This window comes from Euleptes europaea, chromosome 2, assembly GCF_029931775.1.
Source record: "Euleptes europaea isolate rEulEur1 chromosome 2, rEulEur1.hap1, whole genome shotgun sequence".
NCBI lineage: Eukaryota > Metazoa > Chordata > Lepidosauria > Squamata > Sphaerodactylidae > Euleptes > Euleptes europaea.
In genome coordinates, this window is record NC_079313.1 from 90472433 (window position 1) to 90493800 (window position 21368).

Genomic DNA, 21368 nt, shown 5'->3' on the forward strand with positions numbered 1-21368 from the left:
AGCTCCAGTTACCCCAGCCTATTCAATCCTGTGGGGTTTCACACCCCTCCTGTACTGCCTGAGAGTTTGGCCTCAGGGCTCCAAGGTGGCTGGAAAAGCCGCAGCAAGACAGATTTCCTGATCATGCCGGCAGCCACAGACAATGGCAGCTGGCTAAAAATGTAAATTGGCCAGGAAGGGTCGGGCAGGGCAGCCTGTGCCCCTTGCCTGCTGTGGGGTTTTTTTTGTACGGGTACTAGTATTGGGGGTTGACACAGTGGTTCCCAGGGACCTTTCCTGTCACTGTTTGGTAGAAACAGGAGCATTCATGACCAACTCAATGGGAGAAAAGCCAGAGAGGCACATGCCATGGTCTCAGTACAATGGAGAGAGCCCTGAAGAGGAGCCCGAAGGCCAGGGATATCTGGAGAACCTGAATGGTCCTTGTAGAGGGAATCAGTCCAAAGAGCTGCTCACATCCATATGTGAAATTCCTTTTTCTGTTTGGCTTTAATTCTGTCTTCCTTTCAAGGAAGATTGTTTCCCCCATAAAATGTTTTCTGTTCTCATACGAAGGCAGTAGTGTTGGTCATGGTATATACTATCTGTTACTCCAGTCTAAAGCTGCCCAAATATTCTTCCATTGTTATTCGTCACTCAAAAATGAGAATTTAGTAGAACTAGATTCTGCCGCCACACCCAAGATTACCTGATACATATATTCATATTTTTCCAAAGCCAAACTTGTTTAGTGCCATTATTTATCTAGGCTGTTGCTTCTTCAGTCCCATTTCCTTCCTAGTTGGTGCTTCTTCCTTCTTCCCTAATTAGTCATATGGGTTACTGCACCCAGTCTAGGTTCACACAGTGAACCAGATGATATCACAATATTACATAGTCGTTCAGAATTGACTACACGTTGACATTAGTGAAGGCAAGTAAGGGCAATTGAGAGTGAGTGCAAAGTGAATGACCAAGTGAACTTTTTCACAAGGAGTGTCAAAAATCACTAAAAAGAGAGGCATTATTACAATATTAATGAAAATGTGTCATGAATAGTTTGGCTTAGTCCTATATCAGACTGCTTGCAATAGAATGTTGACCAAACTTTACCACTAAGAGAAATTTTGGATGAGTTCTTATGTAACAATTTATTGATCTGTCTCACTTGCTCAGTAGCCGATAATTATATCACATAAAGTTTGAAATTATGATATGCTTAGGCTGGGTATTCACCTAAATAGAGGCTGCTGCATATCTTTTTTTCCTCTAGTGTTCCAGCCTTTACCATTTTGCCTGCCTTCCAAACTCATGTTAATCAGATGTTCTAAACTGGATCACAGATATTTTGCAGATTCTCATGCTGATGCCTTGGAACTGTAGTTCATTTGGTAAGCTCTACCCATGTTTTGACATAATGCACGTAGCTAACTGTTCAAATGCAACATACTTGAAGCACAGCTGATTTTAAATGATGCATGAGCTGCCCAGGATAGCCCTGGGGCACTGCATGGCCACTGGTTTTAAAGAGTGCAAATACTGAAGTCTCCTCTCCAGTAGATCAAGTACTCTATTCACGAAACACATGAATAATGCTTCCATGCTGAGGCTTGATACTCACTCTCTTGCCCCTTGACACCAGTACTATATGTTGCCTAAAGACTCATCTTTTGGCCAAATTATTCTTTTACCTGCATGAGCAGGGGCCTGGAAAGTTCTAGTTCAAGATTTCACATGAGATCCAGCCTACTCCAGCATTTCAGGGAGACCTCAATCAGTTCTGTATCCATTCCCAGACATAGTAGATATATCAGTTCCCAGAAATATCTGTCTGCCCTCTGCATTCTCACCCATGTCAAGCGTATTAATACCCTGTTCTCAGAAATCTACCGTATAAAAGGAGTCATGCGACCAAACCTGTTCAGCCTTGCTAGGGACAGGTGTTACCTCAAAGACTGGTAGCTCTGGATTACCATGACTAAGCATGTTGGACACACTCCCTTGAGACAGACGTCAAACCTGTCTGTTTTCCTTCTGCAAAACAACTTCAGACCCAGCAGGAGTTAAACACTGCAACAAGGCACAGAAGTTCCATGGATTATGTGCTATTATAGCTCCTTGAAGCCACATCTATGTTAGAAAATCAATAGGGTGGATTCTACAAAACACAAACAAGTGCTGCTTATCAGTGTGTGTATCCTTCCCTGCTTTCTCCCAGAAATTCCATAAGCAGGGTTGCCAACCGCCAGGTGGTGGCTGGGGATCTCCTGCTATTACAACTGATCTCCAGTTGATAGAGATGAGTTCCCCTGGAGAAAATGGCCGGTTTGGCAATTGGACTCTATGACATTGAAGTCCCTCCCCTCTCCAAACCCCGCCCTCCACCCCCAAAATCTCCATGTATTTCTCAGACTGGAGCTGGCAACCCTATCCATAAGACCTCTAACAGCCTTTTGCTAGAAACAGAGGAGGCCTTATGGTCAAAAATTCCCTTGGGGGCACAGGGAACTGCAGTAAAGAGGGGGAAACGAAACAAATTGCCCCCCATCTCCCTGGTGGATAAATGAAAGCTTTCTCCCCTGCACTTCCTGTACCACCAGAAAAGGGAGATGGATGCAGCTTTGCCTTCCCCTCTTTACTAGAACTCCCAATGTCTTGTGGCATTTTGTCCATGAGATTCCCTCAACTGCCAACATCAGCCTTTCAGGGAACTTAGTACTGGGAGAAGGTGGGGGAAGGGCCACCTCTGCAAGGGCTTTCCACTTTGGCTTCATACGAATTGACCCACAGAATAAAACAGGGCACCCGTTGTCTGCATTCTGCCTCAGCGTCCTTTGAATACAGAACAGAGAGACTGGAATGCATTTTAAGATGACATATTGTTGACCCAACTCTGTAGCCCTATAAAACCCAAGAGGTTATGATTGTTCTGATCCCATTTTTCTTCAAAGGGTCTGTAAGTCTGGAAGCTATTGTTTCAGTATAATTTTAATGAATCCAAACTAGACAGGACTTGAAAATTAGTATCACCTGCACAGAATTCCAGAATTCTGACTATTGCTTAGTCAACAGTCAGGCCATGATTTAACTCACAGCTCACCAGGGGATAGTGGTGGATCTTGTTTCAGTGTTAGGCCACGCAGGAGCAATAAACATGAGAATGCCTTTGAGCATATTCTGAGGGCCTGTACCTCATCACCAGGTCAGCCCCCCCCACATATCTAGATTAGTCATAAAGGTTACATTCACTGTTCCAAAGTACAGCCATTTTTGTAATGTTAGGCCTGTTACAGAGAGTGGATAAATGCTCCGCCTGCCAGACCTAGCTATCTTTTAGGGATGCCAGTCTCCAGGAGGGATAGGGTTGCCACTGGCAGGAGGGTTTTGGGGTGGAGCCTGAGGAGGGCGGGGTTTGGAGAAGGGAGGGAATTCAATGCCATAGAGTCCAATTGCCAAAGCTGCCATTTTCTCCAGGTGAACTGATCTCTGTCAGCTGGAGATCAGTTGTAATAGCACGAGATCTCCAGCTAGTACCTGGAGGTTGAGCAACCAAAAATTAACACCTCTGTACTAATATCTAAGATTAGGAAGAAAGTACAGAACACAGGCAATGCTATAACAAAGTGACAAAAGTGTAATTCATATATATGTTATACAAGTGTATAGAAACATATACAGTAACTTTCAATCCAAGGTTGAGGTCTTGAAAAAGAAGGGGTGAAAAGGGATACAATCGTTTCAAGTCTCAAATCTTCCTCAGTACCGTTCCTGTATATAAAAAATTCATTTTACATATTGACTACTAAGCCTAATAAGTTATGTAATAAGGAGAACTTATTTACAAATTATACTTACAACCAAAACAGTAATATGCACACTTGTCTTTGAGAAGAGGCTTCTAGGGATCTCCCAGAATTACACCTCATCTCCAGTTCCCTTGAAGAAAATGGATGCTTTGACGGGTGGACTCTATGGCAATGTATCCCACTGAGGTCCCTGTCCTCCCCAGACACCATCCTCAAATTTCCAGGAGCCTCCCAACCTGGATCTGGCAACCATACCCCTCCACATTCCCTGCCAGCAGCCAGGGAGGACCTGGCAAATCTACTGTCTTTTGTTAGCTTTCTAAGGGTATTCACATGTCTTTAGCTCAGCTGATGTCACCTCCAAATAGTCCCTGAAAAATAGCTACCAGTCATAGGTTGCTTCCACACAGAGGTTTAACAATTGCTAGATGGCTACTATGCAATATTGTTATAATGATCTATTCACCATGATCTGCTTGCTCCTCTGAATCACCAGCTTTCATTACAAAAAAAGAATAAGTGTGTAGCCCTTTTTTGGCTGCAGAGCCATAAGCCTTTATATTTTGCTGCACAAAGAGCTAGAGACAATTTAGAGGGGCTAACTAATGGTGGCATTAGATTGTTATAAAGTCATTGCACTACAGTGATCTAGTAATCACCGATTTTAAAAGAAAGAGCCTGGGGAAAAAACCTCCAATGGGAATGGCAAGCGGCTGAGACAAAGGAAATGTGAAGAAAACTTTAACAATTTTTTTTGGCAGAGTATGTCTTTAAGGTGCTACCGCACTCTTGCTCTTTTCTACTGCTACATACAGACAAGCACGGCTACTCATCATGATCTAAATAAATGTTACACATGCCTAGTCAGTTTTTAAAATATATTTACGTACCTCCGTATTTTTAATAAAATGAAACATTATGATGGCTATTAAATATTAGCAAAGAGTTTTCCATGGCCTTGTTATTTTCAGCCAGGGGATCAGAACCTGACTTTGGTTAAAGAGACAAAGTTTCCTTCCAACTTTGTCAGATGCACTGAAGAGAGGAGCACTGGGCGGAAGTTGTGAAGACTTTCGCAGACTATGTCAGTTTCACCAACATCTTGAGGGGTTAGTAAGGGAAATGGCAGTGGCGTGGGCAGGCAAATAATACAAAAAGGGTTTTTTAATAATAATAAAATGTATACAGTGCTTTCAGTGTGCATCACATACATTACCACAGTAGACCAGCATTCTAATGTCTACATTGCAGATGGGAGATTGAGGCTGAGAAAGTTGGCTTGCCCTAAGGCCACCTAATGTGATCTCAATAATTACCGCCTGGTGGCCAACATTCCAGTCTTGGGCAAAGTGCTTGATCGGGTAGTGGCTATGCATATTCAGGCAGTCCTGGACGAGACTGATTATCTAGACCAGTGGTTCCCAAAAATTTCAGGCCACCGCCTCCTTGGTTCCACAAACTCAACCCCAGTGCCCCCTGCCCTATCCAACAACACAGTTGAAGGGGCCCACCTCTAGCGCCCCCCTGCTGCCCCCTTGCCTCTTAGTGCCCCCCTAGGTAATCCCATCCACCCCCCGGGGGTGGTACTGCTCAGTTTGGGAACTACTGATCTAGACCCATTTCGATCCAGATTCAGGCTTTGGTTTGGGACAGAAACAGCTTTGGTCCTGCTGCCTGATGATCTTTACTGGGAGAATAATGTGGAGTGCCTCCATGTAGATTCTCCTGATCCTCTTGGCAGCTTTCAACCACAGTATCCTTCTGGAGAAGCTGGCTGGGAGTGGGGGGTACCATGCTTCTGCAGTTCTACTCTTATGTGACTGGCCCATTCTGGAAGGTGGTGCTGAGGACTGCTTCTCAGCCCCTTGGCATTTATGCTGTGCATGGATCAATCACTTAAAGCTGTTTAACATCTATATGAAACCCCTGGGAGAAATCATCTGGGGGTTTGGAGTGAGGTGCCACCAATATGCAGATGACGCTTTCAACTTCTCCTTAACAGCTGAGTTGGGTGGGTCTATGGAAGTCCTGAACTGGTGTCTAGAGAAGGTAATGAGATGGATGAAGGCCAGTAAACTAAGGTATTTTATGCATGGGTGTTTCACTCGCCGTCACTCCTCAGACGACTTCGAGTCTTTGTGTTCATTATACATGCCGTTTCCCACCATCAGAGGTTGCCTCGCTTTCCTCCTGCGTTTCCCGTGTTTTGCCAAGTTTTCAGAGACCTGTTTTATCTCAAATTGGATAACACAGGCAAAACATGGGGAGAGCGAGGCAACCCATGAAGGTCGGAAACAGCATGCCATGCATAAAAGGCCTAAAGACATGAGTGAGTTTCTGTTGTCTGTGGGGAGGTTGCATATTAATTGTCTAGATAAGTTTTAAAAAAATGTTTAGAAACCTCCCACATCACAGCTCATGATGACACACTGCCTCCAACTGCAACTGCATTTGATTTGAATCTCATCACAAAAGCTGATGGACCACCATCATCTGGGACAAACAAGTGTGTGAGTTTCTTCTCCTAGGGTGGCAATTCCTCCAGATTTGTGAATGTATGAAATATACTAGGGGGAAATATCTGGAGTGATTATTAAAACCCTTGAAAATGCATGTGTGGTTTCAGCTGAAGATATGTGAGTCCAAAGGAAAGAGAATGAAACTAAATGGGATAAAGAACAATGTCGAGAACCCAGCCTACTTTTGTTGATAGAGAATGCCGTGTTCCAAATGCATTTTCTGCATTTTGCAGAATACCTTTGTTCGAATGAATCCCCTCATTTGGGATGCTGACAACTTGCCTTAGAGATCTGTTGTGTCCCCTTTCCATTGATCTTCCTGGCCCACTTGGGAGAAAAGTGTATTTTGCCAACCAATCAGTCTCATATTTCTTGTCTTGAGGGAGGCTAGCAATAAGAAAATCAAGGCATCCCACCCCTAGAGACAAGTGAAAGTTTACTCAGAGATAACTACTCTTTTGGCTGCCATAAAGAAGAATATGCACAATTGTGCATGTTTTACCAATTTTGTCAGAAGCTGCCTGACCTAGGGTTGCCAGGTCCCTCTTTGCCACTGGCGGGAGGGTTTTGGGGTGGAGCCTGAGGAGGGTGGGATTTGGGGAGGGGAGGGACTTCAATGCCATAGAGTCCAATTGCCAAAGCTGCCATTTTCTCCAGGTGAACTGATCTCTATCGGCTGGAGATCAGTTGTAATAGCAGGAGATCTCCAGCTAGTACCTGGTGGTTGGCAACCCTAGCTTGACCAGACTTTCAGAGTTCTCTTTAAACACCCCTAAACTCAAAAAAAAGTGGTTTGGAGATTTAGTACAAAAGAGATGGGCTGGGGAGGCTCCAGGTGCTTGCTAAAATTAATTTCCCTTTAAACTTTAAAGCCATTCATTTAGAAGACCCTTACTTTCTAGTATAACAACCAATCTACAAGACAAAACTGGTATTTGGACAGAGTGGGTTGAGTGGACACATGCAGGATTTGGCAGATGGTGAATCAATAGTGAATGTTACAAGCTCTCAGTGTATTTATTTGTACAAACAATGGGGTTTAATGCATGGCCAATTTGTCTCGCCTTTGTGCCTTAAAAGTAGCGAATTCCCATGGTCTAAACGCATGACCATCCGAGGGCAGCGCATCGGACCCACCTTAGGCACAATTTAAGCAAAAAAACAAAAAAACAAAAACTGGGTTAAGCAATCCCTGGCTTCTAGCGATCTTTTCAGTGCTAAACCGCTACTTTTTTAAATTTCTCTACATTACCGGAACGCCAGCATGTGTGTAATCATACGACTAGCCCGCTACTAACCTCCTTTTGTTCAAGCTCCCAGCCCCGACAAACAGCTGAGCTGCGGGTGAGCAAGGGCGGGGCAGGTGTGAGCTGCACTGCTGGCTAGGAAGGGAAGTGACGTGATGGGGAAGGAGAGCTCCTTTTATGGACTTCTGGGGGGAGGGCAGAGGGTGGAAGGGGCAGAGCTTCTCTAGCCTGAAGAGTAGCCAGGGAGGAAGCAGGCTGTGACCCAGGCTGGCTGAGCATAGAGCCACCCGGGTAGCCTCCGAGGGAGAGGAAAGCTCAGACTCTCCCTCGGACTGGTCTGAGGCTGAAGAGGCACCTCAAGCCCCAACCCTCTCCAGGTCAGACAGACGCCCCCCCAACCAGCCCTGTAGGGGGGGTGCTTCACACCGTCATGATGGTATACCGGAACGCTGGTGTCCCAAGAAAAAAAAGGGGGAGAATCGGCCTTTGATTGGATAACCCCTCAGCCAATCCTTGGGCAATGACACAGCGGTCACTCCACTACTATCCCACATTATATGGGTGGCTCAAACGCACGGGGAGCCTCCAGCAGCTACTTGCTTCAGACTTATAGTGGGATGGACTAGCGTCATGCATTTGACTATCCTGTCTTGGAATAAAATATTGTGAGATAAGGGAGGAGCGAACCAAGAACATTCTGCCCATGCGTTAATCCCCAATGTGTACCTCCAAGCCCTGCTGAACTGGCTGTTCTTTTGATGCAAATGGAGATACATGTCTGCATCCAGGACCACCAGTTATTTGGTATGGCTAGGTAACTATGACTACAGCAAAATCATGGTCATTACCTGAGCAGACATTTAAAATAAATGGTGGCTAAACCCACAACCTTAACACACCAACTGAGTCCAGTGAATTAGGATATGATGGCAAAGACTAATCCCAGGATAATTTTTGTGTTTGATCACTGCAGCCAGCCAATTTGAGGCTGGACATCCCTTTTTCAACTTGAATTGCCCCTGTAGCAGCGGTTCTAGGGTTGCCAGGTCCAGATTGGGAAACTCCTGGAGATTTGGGAATGGAGTCTGGGGGAGACAGGGACCTCAGTGGGGTCCAATTAGAATCCACCCTCCAAAGCATCCATTTTCTCCAAGGGAACTGATCTCTGTAGTCTGGAGATGAGCTGTAATTTCCGGGGGGGGGGGGGGAGTGTCCCCAGATCCTACCTGGAGGCTGACATCCCTAAGAGTTCTCACATGCAGAGTTTTTCAAAGCATAGGATGTGAGGTGTGTTCTTGATACCTAAAGTTCATGCCACAGTAAATCTATTATTAGTCTTGAAGGTGCTGTAAAGGGATTTCTGCTAGTTTTCCTACCAGAGACTTAATTGCTACAATTTGTCCCAAAGACCTTGGGGAATGGTAAAGTGTATTTAAACTCATAGAGCTGATTTTTTTTAACAGACAAGTGTGACCTTGTGTTCTATAATCATGGGGGTGGAGCAGCAGTGGGGGTATTGATCTTCCCCTTGCCCAATTTGGCTGAAAGTTGGCGGCAGCATCCTCCCCCACTTAAGCTATGTTATGAGAAAGTGTTTTATTTGTATAATTGGACTAGAGGGAAATGACCTTGTTATACACCAAAAGAAATTACTTTTGGATCAAGGTGATAATTGCATTTATTATAAGTGAATGCACCTACAATTCATTTTGTTAGCAAGACTGTCAGTTTTCCAAAGTGAAATCGGGTTAGACGGCAGGATAAGCAATTGCAATTAAGTTCTCAACAAGCGTAAGTCAATTACTGTGTGCGGTGCTGACACAGAGCAGAGGAGCTATTTGTCTGTCATCACCGTATTTCTTTCACCAGCTTACTGTGGAATACAACAACCCAAAATGGAGGGCAGAGGAGGACAGCACTGACTCTCAATCCATCACGCCCAGCCTTTTGCCCCAAGGCAAGCTATTCCCAAAGCTCTCACAGCTTGGCTAAGGAGCTGGAATAAGTTGCCCCACTAATTATGGGATAAATTCTGGAATGGATGGGTTGGACACTTGATTTTAGGTGTACAGCTAGGGTTGCCAGGTCCCTCTTTGCCACCGGCGGGAGGTTTTTGGGGCAGAGCCTGAGGAGGGTGGGGTTTGGGGAGGGACTTCAATGCCATAGAGTCCAATTGCCAAAGCAGCCATTTTCTCCAGGTGAACTGATCTCTATCGGCTGGAGAGCAGTTGTAATAGCAGGAGAGCTCCCGCTAGTACCTGGAGGATGACAACCCTATGCACAGTCCCCAGTTCCAATTGTCTCCCAGGCTCTCTGGAGCCTAGCCTGATCTGAAATGGATCCAGAATTTGCTTCAGTCCTCTACCAAATCCCCCTTCCTTTTTCCTGGGGGCCCTTCCTGCCAACTCTCCCCCTTCATCACAATAAGTTGCATGATTCATTTTTCCTATCCTAGAAAAGATATGGGTAATGCATGCAGCATCATAAAGCTGCTGCAGATAACTGGTCAAAATTCATCTGAATTGCTTCTACATGGAAGGTTTGTGTCTAAAGTGGAACAAATTTTGGGCGGGGGCATCCACATTATGTTGTCCCCTAATTGGTCACTTTCTGTGTCACCTCCGCTTTGCTGTGATCTTTCCCAAACCTGGTTGGTACAACCTTTTGGAAAAGATTGCAGTCACAGAAACTTTTGTATACTTGTGTGGACAGGAAGGAGGGAAATGGTGGCCACAGGGGACTGAATCAAGGAAGCATGGGGAAAACTACCACGTGAATGTTCTTCTGCATTCACAGGTGCAACAGAAGGAACTGGGAAAATTTGCACCATGTGGATGCAGCCCTGGTGAATTTCATCATGAATCTGAAATTTTGTAACTGATTACAACCAGTTGTTTTTATACTCTGTGTGTATGTGAAAAATGTTGATTGCATTCTAATCTGGTGTTATTTTATGGGTGATACTTGCAATCTTTTCCCCTCCCCTTTTTTTGGGATATGGAATCAAAAGATGGAATCAGCAAGCCTTTAAGTGACAGGCAGTGTGTTAGACATATGGTGTTAGCTGTCCTGAGCCCTGCTTTGCCAGGGGAGGGCGAGGCATAAATAAATTGTTGTTGTTGTTGTTGTTAGACAGCCTAGATCTGGGAGACATGGGTTCGAATTTATATACTACGATGGAAGGTTCACAAAGCTCCATGGATGACCTGTCATGTCATTTAGCTAGTCACACTGGATAAAATGGGGAAGAGAGAATTATGTCTGCAATATTGAGCTCCCTGGAGGAAGGGTGGGGATAAAAATTCACTTGAGAGAGAGAGAGAGTGAGAGAGAGAGAGAGAGAGAGAGAGAGAGAGAGAGAGAGAGAGAGAGAATGTAAGCTATTATTATTATCCTCAGTATTGCAGAAGAGAGGTGGGGCTGAGGCTGAAAGAGACTGGCTTTCCTAAGGCCACCCACTGAGTTTATGGCTGATGTGAGAACCAGAGACACTGTGAACTGTTAACATGATGTTAAAATCACTGTTACTTTTCTTGAAGGCTTGAGACTTTGACCCAAGATGTGCCTCTGTAGAAACAAGAAATCAGGGAGATAGAGAAGGGTGTTAAAATCCCTGAGGCAAGAAACAAGGGGGCATTTTTCACGGTAGATTTTGCTTCTGTTTTGCCACGGACTAAAAAAATAACACGATTTAAATGTTTTTTTCATGGCCGCGATTTATCCCTGTCAATTTCGATGTAGTTTTGGTTTTTCATGGGAACAAAGCATGCTGTATTTGACAACGGTTTGGTCTGTCCCTTTTGCAGGAGGCCTCCCCTTCCAACAGGCTCATTGTTTATGCCTGCCCCCAGCTCCACCCCAACTCCGCCCAGCAGATTACCTCGTGCGGTTCACCAGCCCCAGCGCAAAAAACAAGCACCAGTCCCTCTGGTCGCCTCCATTTTTCTTCCACCCTCGCTCTGTTCTGCTTTGGGAACAGTCATATTCCAAATTGGGGGGGGGGGGGAAGGCAGCGCTTTCCTCAAAGCTTCCCTCTATTTTCTATAGGTGTGGAACCCATTGCCCTTTAATGATAGACAGGATTCGGGGTGGGGGGGGCAGGAATTGCATCCATGTGCCCAGAGAAGTGTTTAGCTGAAAATTGGAATGGCTGGGGTGGGGGAGAGGAAAGAAGGCCCCTGGCTTGCGCGCCGGCCATAATCTGGCCACATTGCATCGTGTGAGACAGGAGGGCTCCTAGCTTGCGCGCCAGCCCCGATCCAGCCAGTGTGCATGGCGGGGGGGGGGAGGAAAGAAGGCCCCTGGCTTGCGCGCCGGCCATTATCCGGCCACAGTGCATCGAGAGAGAGGAGCGAGATAAGAGCAGGCTGGCCGCCCCTCTTCAGAAGAGTGATGGGAGGGAGTTTTGCCTTGGGTTTCCTGCTCTCAGGATGCACATTTTTCCCATCCAAATTCTCAAAAAAAAAACTCTCCCCACTGGGGTAGAGGGGCCAACAGCCCCTTCCCTTGAACATCCCCCCCACGGGTCCAGCTGCCCTAGACCGAGCTGCCACCACCACCACCCCCAGCGCGCGAGGAGCACATGGCGTGGCCCCGCTGGTCTCCCCCTGGAGCCGTCCATCCGATGTCCCCCTGGGCTTGGAGGTGTGGGCCCAGCAGAACCGAAGCAAACATTTTTTTCATGGGCATCCGAGCAACAAAACGCGCTTCTACTGGAAAGTACGGCTCAGAAGTGGTTTGGTTTGTCGCTGACATAACACGGCTTTTATACCTCTATCAGGGAAAAGCCGGATCTGCAGTGAATAACCAAAATTTGACTCCGACGCAAATCAGCGTCAAAACAGCAGCAAATCTCCGTGAAAAATTCCCCAAGGAGAAACCTGCTGATGAGTGGAGGTTTGTTTCCTGCAGTCTGGCAAGAGGAAATCAGACAGTGCTGTAGAGGTCCCAGATGCCAGCAACACCCCCCCACCCGCTTCCCCCTCCTCCTCTGCTTTGTCTTGGGTGTACTTAGTCTGTAAAAAGAATGAAGTAGTACTAAGAATAACATAGTAGAAAAGGGCAAGAGTCCATTTAAATGTAAATGCATTTACCTGGGCTGAATAAAGACCTTGCATTCATGGCTCATTACCAATGCTGATTTCTCCACACCCATCTCTCCGCTGGACATCACAGACTCTCCTGCATACCACACCTAATCCCATCACGCCTGCTATTCACATTTACATACTGTTAACATTTACATACTAATGCTTGTCTGAATTCACTCTCCTCTACTTAAAGACAGATGGATTAACATTCTAGCTGTATCTGAAGAAGTGAGCTGTGGCTCACGAAAGCTCATACCCTACCAGAAAATATTTTTGTTAGTCTTTAAGGTGCTACTGGACTCTGGCCCTTTTCTACTACTGCAGACAGACTAACACGGCTACCCACTAAGAATAACATACTTTGCATTCCATTGCTGTCTGCAGGGGAATGTTGACTGACCTAGATGAATAATATCCAACTGCCCTTCAGGTTAGAGTCTGGAGATGTTTTCGGGTGGAAAAGTTTAATGGTGTCTCTGCAGCATTCAACCGAAGCCCTGGCAAACTCACCTGATCCCCCACTTAGGGTGGCCCACCTGGCCCCACCAGAGCCTTGGCCTTTTCCATTGCAGCTGTCAGTCTGTGGAATGGGCTCCCTGAAGAGGTGAGGGGAGCCCCCTCGTTGGAGATCTCCAGGAGGCCCTGCAAGGCTTGTTTGTTTGCCAGGGTTTCCAGAGGGGTATGAACAGCAGGCATCTTTGGGGAGCTGGGAGGTATTTGGGTTTTTTTACATTTGATTTTAATCTATAATGTTTTAATGGTTGCTTATAAGTCATCTTGAGCCAAGACGAAAAGGGTGATTAGAGATGAGATTGATTGGATGGTGGTCCTCTTCCATTGAACATATGGACACATGAAGCTGCCTTCTACTGAATCAGACCCTTGGTCCCAAAGAAGTTTAAGTTTGTGACATGACAGTTTCCATCGAAAGAACAGAAGCTTCTTTTTAGAACAGTACAATTTCACCCCCCAAAAATCCCTTTTGCTGCTAATGAATTCGAACATGACAAAGTGCTTACAGGGAGTAGGTAACAATGTCTTCAGCTTGGAGGCTGGAGTATCCTGATGTAACCACTCCCCACCCACTCTCACCTGACACATGCAGACTAGCTGATGTGTATTTCCTAACCTGGAGATGTTGCCACCTCACCTAAAGGGCTATTAACCTTCATGCTCCTTGAAGAGTTGCCATAGTTGCTTCCTGTCTGGCAATGACTTCCATAAATAATATCCTGTGACATTAGGCAACCACTATTATTATTATTGTTGTTGTTGTTGTTGTTGTTATTATTCCATTTCACCCCTTCCTCTAAGGAACCAAAGGCAGGTTACATGGTTCCCCCACCCCCCATTTCATGATCCTCACAACAACCCTGTGAGGTAGCTTAAGCTGAGAGTCTGGCTCCACGTCACCCAATGAGTTTCAAGTTAGCAAAGGAATTTGAACCCCAGTCCTAGCTGATCACTCTAACCTAGGGTTGCCAGGTCCCTCTTCACCACTGGGTGTGGGGTTTTTGGGGCGGAGCCTGAGGAGGGCGGGGTTTGGGAGGGGAGGGACTTCAATGCCATAGAGTCCAATTGCCAAAGTGGCCATTTTCTTCAGGTGAACTGATCTCTATCAGCTGGAGATCAGTTGTAATAGCAGTACCTGGAGGTTGGCAACCCTACTCTAAGCACTGTACCACATTTTCTGTAGTTCAGTTCTAATGGTTGATGACATTGTGAATGGTGAACAAAATGTTCCCAATACAATGAATCAGGGAACAGAAAGGTGTCGATGGTCACATAATTATGGTCTGATGTCACATGATTTCATTACCAGGTTGCACGTGGCCACATTCAAAGTGGATGAACATTTTCATGGCTTCAGATTTTCCAGAAATGTTATGTGTCCCATCTACAAAGGCCCTACTGTTAGCTGCCTTCTTTCTGTTGCTAATTTCCCAAGGCTGGTGGAATTCCCCAGTGCAACTTCACCCAGGGAAAGAGCTTGAATGATAACCATAACAATCCAGATAGTCCCCATGCTTTGCATTCCCTGTCTGTGCTGTCTGGTATTTTTATTCTTCTACTTCTGCCTTCTCATCTTCTCATGTTCACACCTGCAGAATCTGCAAGGGGGGGGCATGTGAAACACACAAAGGAGAAGTCATTGGCATTCCTCTAGGCCTTGGGTGGCCACTGCAATTCACTACTCTTTAATATGAAGCCCACATTCCTTCCCAAGGTCAGGAGCCGAATGCTTTGTTTGCTTTTTGTGGCTTCGGTAAGAATGGAATGAAAGACCTTTCCATGGCAGGCTGGGCTGTGGTGAGGAAGAAGAAGAGGAGAGTGGGGCATTCCCACAAAGAAAATGGTATGCACGATATTCAGAAATGTCCAGATGCTCCAAGCAAAGGAGGAAAACTTATGGAGGAGACCCTGATCACAGACCTAACATTTTAACCCCAGCCACAGAGAGCATTCAGGCAAGAATTGGCAATGGCATTGCTGCCAGTAAGCATTATTTTAATGTTTCAAATAGGGATGGCAGAATGTTATGATTGTGCAAATAGTCCTAGACCCATTGAAGCCAAGAACACCATTTCAGAATGAAAAGGACAGCCCAGGTTTCATTTTGACTGATATAGCATGGATCAGAGAATGGCTCTGCAGTGCACTACAATTTGCTTTGCAACACAGGGTAGCGAAGAAAAAGAAGGAGGAGGAGAAGGAGGGTTGGTTTTTATATGCTGACTTTCTCTACCACTTAAGGAAGAATCAAACTGACTTACAATCACCTTTTCCCTTCCCCTCCCCATAACAGACACCCTGTGAGGTAGGTGGGGCTGAGAGAGCTCTAAGAGAACTGTGACTGGCCCAAGGTCTCCCAGCTGGCTTCATGTGGAGGAGTGAGGAAACCAATCCGGTTCACCAGATTAGCCTCTGCCGCTCATGTGGAGGAGTGGGGAATCAAACCCGGTTCTCCAGATTAGAGTCCACCACTCCAAGCTACCGCTCTTAACCACTATACTACACTGGCTCAACCTGCCAACCTGTAAGGTTGTGAGCCCCAGTGGAATATCTGTATTTTTTGCTACTTTTTGGATTGGTTTGTCATTAGTGCATATGCATAAAGAGCAAAAGTGCTGTACCTCTTTGTGGGGCAGCAGGATGAAAAGATGAGGTCACTCCTTGATGGAGATAATTCGTTCATGGCCTTGTCCCTTGGCTTGTTCCTCACTGGTGCACCTCCTGGTGTTTGGTTTGTGCGTTCCTGTTCCAGGCTCTCTCAGTCTGCTGCCCAAGGTCCTGGCCTTTACACAGAAAGGGCTTGATTCCGTCTACCTCTTTCTGTCACATGACTCCAATGTCTCGTGACTTAATTGCATCCATTGTATGGAATGGCCATGGTTCAGAACAATAGAAGGAAGTAGGGCTGTTGAGTCGGTTCGGCCCGAACTGAAAATCAGCCGAATTTCCCCTGATTCGGTGGTTTTTAGTTCGGGAGGAACCGAACTCAAAACTGGCGGGCAACCGTGGGGGCCGAATTCAGCGAGTTCGGGAGTTCGCGAATAAATTCGGCAAATTCGGCCGTCAGTAAGCAGCATTCTCCTCCCCCGGCCAATCGGTGGCCAAGCTGGGTCTTCTTCTGGCCAATCAGTCAGGATTGAGTACTGGAGGAATCAGCTGATGTGCGGCCCGGCCAGGGAGAGAGAGAGAGAGAGCGAAATCCTCGTGTGTGTGTGGGGAGTGCTTGTGCACATTTGCTCCTTTCTGTGGCTGCAGGGGGCGTATTTTTTGGGGTACAGACACAAAACTTTCAGTGGAGCTTCAGATGAAGCTTCTTAAGATACCCCCCAAGTTTTGTAAACATTGGGTCAGGGGGTCCCGAGATATGGGCTCCCCCCTTTTTCTTTCCATGGCTGCAGGGGGCGCATTTTTGGGGGTACAGACCCCAAACTTTTAGTGGAGCTTCAGATGAAGCTTCTTAAGATACCCCCCAAGTTTTGTAAACATTGGGTCAGGGGGTCTCGAGATATGGGCTCTCCCCCTTTTCCCTCCCCCCTTTTTCCATTTATGTGGCTGCAGGGGGCGCTTTTTTGGGGATATAGCCCCCAAACTTTCAGCATAGCTTTACACAATTATTCTTAAGATACCACCCAAGTTTTGTAAAGATGGGTTCAGTGGGGGCAGAAATATCGCCTCCCCCCTTTTCTCTTTCCGTGGCTGCAGGGGGCGCATTTTTGGGGGTGCAGATCCCAAACTTTGAGCGGAGTTTCAGACCAGTGTTCTTCAGAGACCACCCAAGTTTTGTGAACATTGGGTCAGGGGGTCCCGAGATATGGGCTTTCCCCTTTCCCCTTTCCCCTTTCCCCTTTCCCCTATTGGGATGAATGGATCAGCCGATCCTGTGTGCATCTCCAGAGCAAAATGTCCCGTGCCTAATTGGAATCATCTTGGATTACAAGTCCTCCCCAGCCCCTCCTGATGGAACAGAAGACAGCCACAGTAAGACCCCTTTGGGGGCTTTAATCTATCATTTTTCTCCTGTGTATGTGTGTGTGTGGGGGGGAAAGCAGAGTCTGTGTGTGTGTGGGGAGGGAGCAGTTTCTGTGGGTGGGGGGGAAGCCAAAGGGGGCTTTTGTCGCTTCTGCCTGGGGTGTGTGTTCCCCCTCGAGTCTCTCGCTCCCTGGTTTGAGGGGGGAGGTTTCAGTTGTGTGTCTTCTGGTTTTTCCTGTTGCAAAGGTGTTGTTTTACAAGGTTGTGTTGCTTTGCAGTTGTTTTGCAAACTGTTGTCGGGGCTGGGAGCTTTGTGCGTGGGCGGCAAGCTCTGCTGAGAGATGCACATTAAGGGTGGGGGGACCCCTTTCAGGGCCCATATCTCAGCCCCCCCCCCTGATTCAATCTTTACAAAACTTGGGGAGTCTTTCAATAAACGTCCTTTGAAGCTCTGCTGAAAGTTTGGGACCTCTAACCCCAAAAATGCCCCCCCCAGAGCCGCGGAAAGGCGCGGTTGTGTTTTTAATGGCTTTATTTGGCCGAATTTTTTTTTCCGAACTTTGAATTCCCGCCGAATTGAACGGATTCGAAGTGGGGGAGTTCAGACTTCGGCATATCCCGAATCTAAACGGGCTGAATTCGGCCGAATCCGAACTATACCAAATTTTTTAAAATTCAACAGCCCTAGAAGGAAGTAGAAGGATCCTTTGTGGGTATACACACAATGAAAAACTGAGAAGCTGGCGTGGGAATAGGGTTGCCCGGTCCCTCTTCACCACTGGCAGAAGAGTTTTGGGGCAGAGCCTGAGGAGGGTGGGATTTGGGGAGGGGAGGGACTTCAATTCCATTGAGTCCAACTGCCAAAGCAGCCATTTTCTCCGGGTGAAGTGATCTGTATTGGCTGGAGATCAGTTGTAATAGCATGAGATCGCCAGTTAGTACCTGGAGGTTGGCAACCCTAAGTGGGAGAGATCCTGGATTTAGAGGTTGTGTACATGATAATTTTTATAAATTATACCAATTCACAAGGGAGGAAGATATAACTTTAAAGAATCTGTTAGAGGTACGTGGAATATTGATAGCCACTTTATTTATAATTTGTGCAGGAAGTCATATCTTTCACTAAAATATTAACCTCATATATCCACTATTCAATCATCTATTCATTTATATGTCGAAATGGTTGTGTGACATAGTGCCAATTCTACCGTTACTTTTTTTTTCAGCACAGGCTTTTCCCTCACCATTTTCCAGCAAGAAGAATCATGCTATGCATCTGATTCACATTCTGGCAAAAGCCTGAAGTTTCTACTAGATTATCCCCTGAATGAATGAAGCTATGAAGAAGCATTCTTTAGTGGATCAGTTTGTATCTCCAAAATATGCATTGTGTGGGTGTAAAGGAAGCAAAGAGGAAAATGCAGAGGGATTTGGTGAGGTGTGAACTGAAAGTTGATGGCACAGGGATGTGGGTGTGCAAATGTCAGACATTTTCAGCATACCTAGCCATTGCAGAAGTCTAAACAGCCCCCCACCTCTGCGCATGTTGCCTCTCCTAGTTAGCTGGATGCTGCAGAACATTGATTTGAACCATAGGCAACTCACATCTGACTGGCCTAGTCCACACTGTAGTCTGAGCTGGTGCTGTTGCATGGTTACAATGAAGAGTTAAGAGTCATTATGGTATGCCTGAAGTCATGCTGGCTAAGCTATTACCTCTTAGGGGCAAACATATGCTCCACAATAGATGGTCGATTTGAGCTTTCAACATATTTTTTTAACCTTAACAGCAGCCAGGAAGGGGGTGGAAGCCGAATCTGAGCATGGCATTGGGAGGGAATGTGCAGCACGAGTTAGTATACCAGTGCAATGCCCACAGAGGTTACATATCTCAGGCGTGCAACTTAAGCACACATGGCTGCTTTGTGCGGGTAGCAGCCCAGGACAGGTTAAACAAGATGCTATGCTTATACAAAGCAGCAAGGGGAAACCCTTTTGCCTTACCAGAATGACATCTAAATCCAATGAAAGTCCATTTGTCTCAAGTCACTTGGTTCTTCCCATGTTAGAAGTGCATTTTCTGCCCATGCATGTAGAGCCATTTGGCGCTCATCATTGGGCTTTCCCTAAGGATGCTTGAGTATGGTTTTCGGGACTGGAATTTAGTAGCATCTTCCATGGAAAATACCCATACCAGCTCTTCCAGGTGAAGGTGATGTGGCTATGGCATGGGTGCTCACACTATCTATCTGGACTGGCCACAGGAGTCTAGAAGTAGAATGTTGTCAAAGTCGGTGACAACTGTTGTTCATTTGAAAAGTGTGTGGTTTTTCTACATTCTGGATAAAGCTGCAGCTTCAGTGTCTGTGGTTAGATTCAGTGATTGTGGTTAAAAGCAATGTTTATTTCTACATCAGTTGCATATAAACGTTATACAATGGTATCAAATGCAAAACTGGCATCAAAATGGTATATAACATAAAGTTGGCATGAAAATGCCCTAACAGCAACAAACAGAAAATGTGCCAAAGAAAACAGACAAGATGAAAGCGGTCTTCCTAAAATTCATGAACATTAAAAGGAACAAAAAAAATTCCCATAATCTTTACAGTGCCAGTTTGGTGTGGTGTGGTGGTTAAGAGCAGTGGACTCTAATCTGGTGAATTGGTAGGGTTGCCAGGTCCCTCTTTGCCACCGGTGGGAGGTTTTGGGGGTGGAGCCTGCAGAGGGCAGAGTTTGGGGAGGGGAGGGACTTCAATACCATAGAGTCCAATTGCCAAAACGGCCATTTTCTCCAGGTAAACTGATCTCTAGCGGCTGCAGATCAGTTGTGATAGCAGGAGATCTCCAGCTAGTACCTAGAGGTTAGCAACCCTATGAACTGGCGGAGGCTAATCTTGTGAACTGGGTTGGTTTCCCCACTCCTCCACATGAAGCCAGCTGGGTGACCTTGGGCCAGTCACAGTTCTCTTAGAGCTCTCTTAGCCCTACCTACCTCACAGGGTGTCTGTTGTGGGGAGAGGAAGGGAAGGCAATTATAAGCCGGTTTGATTCTCCTTAAAAGGTAGAGAAAATTGGCATATAAAAACTAACTCTTCTTAGAAATGACTGTAGACATTTTTTTCGCAGCCATATAGAACTCTGGCCATGTTGGAACCACTTTTTCCCCCTTTGTGGTAGCAGGCAGTGGAGGAAGTGGCTGAATGAGTCCTGAGACTGTAAACACGGTCAAAGGTGTGTTTCAATTATGTCATTTAATGTGCTGGATGTGCTGCTTCAGAGCTTGCTGCATACGTAGGGACACCCATCTGCTTACGTTAATCCCTTAGTGGCTGTCACAGCTGTGTGTGCGTCTGTCTGGTTGCCTGCAGTGAGTATGGTTCCTCTTCCTTTTCACCACAAATGGGAAGTTGCCATCACAATGGGCCCTGGACTCATGCAGTGTCATTGCAGACATGTGAAATGTTCGACATAAACTCCCAAGACCCCTTTCCGTGCACTGAAAGGGTAGAGGGAAATTGAGCAAGCTTTCCACAGAAAGGAAGTGTCCACCCCACCCCACCCCCATGCAGAGGGTCCTTCCATGAATCAGAGCTGAATGAGACGGAAGGAAGCGAGACAGAGGCACTGACACGCACCAAAGATGCAGACTCAAGGGAAAGTGAAGAGGAATGCAGGAGTCACTGTAACGTTGCTTTTGCTGCACGCTATTCCTGCTTCCTGTCTAACTGCATGGCAGCTGTTTATTTCTACTCTTGGTGTGCCGTTAACACAGACACATGCTTGATGACTTTCCAGATATCAGAAAGAGGAAGGCGTCCTCTGACAAATGAGAAGATATCCTCTTGTTTTAGGAATGCGAGAACTCTGGAGATTGAAAGGGTTCTGGAGGATGAAAAGCTATTTCTTATTGTTCTGCTTCGACTACAGAAATATTACCTACCCAGAAAAGACAATGTAATCTAGTGCATAGACAGTTGGAAGTGAATCCCAAGGCCTGCTTCTGACATAAACTCATTGTGTAGCTTTCACAGAGTGGTGTAGTGGTTAAGAGCGGTGGTTTGGAGTCGTGGACCTGGAGAACCGGGTTTGATTCCCCACTCCTCCACATGAGCTGTGGAGTCTAATCTGGTGAACTGGATTGGTTTCCCCACTCTTCCACATGAAACCAGCTGGGTGACCTCGGGCTAGTCACAGCTTTCTCAGCCCCACCTACCTCACAGGGTGTCAGTTGTGGGGAGGGGA